Source organism: Astatotilapia calliptera, chromosome 13 (assembly GCF_964374335.1).
Source record: "Astatotilapia calliptera chromosome 13, fAstCal68.1, whole genome shotgun sequence".
NCBI lineage: Eukaryota > Metazoa > Chordata > Actinopteri > Cichliformes > Cichlidae > Astatotilapia > Astatotilapia calliptera.
This window is the reverse complement of record NC_137434.1, coordinates 24,178,939-24,180,699: the sequence shown is the minus strand read 5'-3', so window position 1 is coordinate 24,180,699 and position 1,761 is coordinate 24,178,939. Positions and strand designations below refer to the sequence as shown.

General features: G+C 37.9%; 1 long non-coding RNA gene across 1 annotated transcript; it reads right to left on the bottom strand.

Moving 5' to 3' along the window:
• Nucleotides 1-272: 272 nt before the first annotated feature.
• Nucleotides 273-568, bottom strand: LOC145419746 (uncharacterized). The gene is made up of 2 exons (XR_013901086.1): nucleotides 457-568; nucleotides 273-360 (listed from the first exon to the last, which is right to left on the bottom strand). It is a non-coding gene; the product is annotated as an uncharacterized LOC145419746 (long non-coding RNA).
• Nucleotides 569-1,761: the final 1,193 nt, after the last annotated feature.

Here is a 1,761-nt window from a genome sequence, read left to right as displayed (position 1 = left end):
ACCTACTCTTTTTTATTGGACATTTATTTGGACTTTCAATCTGTGTTCCTCTAGTGGCACACAGGGAGAGAGAGGAAAGCCTGCAGCACTTTATATTCTAAGTTAAAGATCCTACAATGTTAGAAAGAAACCCCAACAATCACACAACTCTCTGTGAGCAAGTAGTTGGTGACTGTAATGGAGACCAGGGGTTCCATTACCTGGTCGGTATGGTTAATAATAAATTGTTGGATTGGGAATTTAAAATAGGGTAATAAAGGAAACACATTAGATCTTTTGGAGTCTTTTATTAGGTTATTTGATATACAATTAAATTGACAGCTTGTAACAGAAAAGAGACAGTGGGACTGGCCATCCTACCTGTGTCGGAGAAGAGCCAAAGTTAGAGCTGTTTGCAGTTAATCATTTATCAATAACCTAAACGTATGTGAAATGAGAACTTGTAAAGGTACTCACCTGTCCTAGTTGCTTCTTGCAGGATGTGGAGCAAAAGAGTGAAAGCGGCTCAATCACCTGTTTAAGAGCTCTTGGAGCAGACCAGTGTGCCAGGTTAGGGAGTATGGATAAAGAGGGTTTTAATTTAGATAGAAATGGGTGAAGCTTATGTTATTGGTTTGTTTATAGTATGTGTTGGAAATATGTATATGTTTGTGATGTGCTTTAATGTTATTGTATGTTTGTTTGTGTGGAGGGTTATGTGTCCATTTTGATTAGTTAACCCCCATACTTGGGCTATTCCAGATGCTCACCTGAAAAGGTAGAGTATAAAAGGAAGCCATTTTGTTTAGTTGTAGTTAGTGTTTGTGCTGTTATCATGCTCCTTCTTTAATAAAGTACCAATCCATGGATGTCTTTTACTCCAGTCTCGCGTCATATTATTGGACAGAACCTATGACCGCCGGCCAAAACTGACAGTGACAGTGGGAAGATAAAAACTCCCTTTTACCGGAAGAAACCTTTAGCTGAACCAGGCTAAGTGAGACGCAGCCATCCACTATGACTGGTTGGGGATGAAGGGAGTGCAGAAAGCTGCTCTTACAAAAATGTGCGAGCATTGATGGAAAACACTTTGGTTGATATTGTGGTTGTCTGACAAAGCTAAAGCTACTGTTTGATTTGCATTGACTATTTTGAAGTTTGAACTGCATCTAGTAGTTTTTTCTCTAAGTTAACATTCAGTTAAGGTGACAGAACACGTAAGAAGAAATGTGAAGAAAACAGGAAAAACATTTAAAACGTTACAATAAACAGGAATGGTAAGACAGCTTTATTATAATGTACAAAAGTAATCCTTTGTCACTGGATGAAATTACAAATCATATTTCATTTCTGTATTCAGACTGTAACAACTGTAAGACTCTTGAAAATAGTCAGTATACAGCTTATTAGTTAATAGCTAAAGTTAAAACTGCTCTACTTTCATTAACTATGACACAGTCATTCATTTTCTTCTTTTCTATGGTGTTTCTCAGGAACATAAACATTCACACTTGTCATTGGTTGTCATGTCCACCAATGAGACACTGTTGCCTGGTGATTCAGATACTTCTCACCAGTCAGCTGTCTACTTTTATTTATTCACTGTGACTCATCTCCCTAGCATTAATGTGGCTGCTGATTGGGGGATTCAAAATACCTGTCTCTGTTTGTGATTGGTTGGGCTATTCTTGTAGAGCTATATAAACAGAGCTGAGATTTTGTGACCATGCTCAGAGTGAAGTAAGCATACCCACTGCATGTGCAAGCTGAATAAAAGTGAAG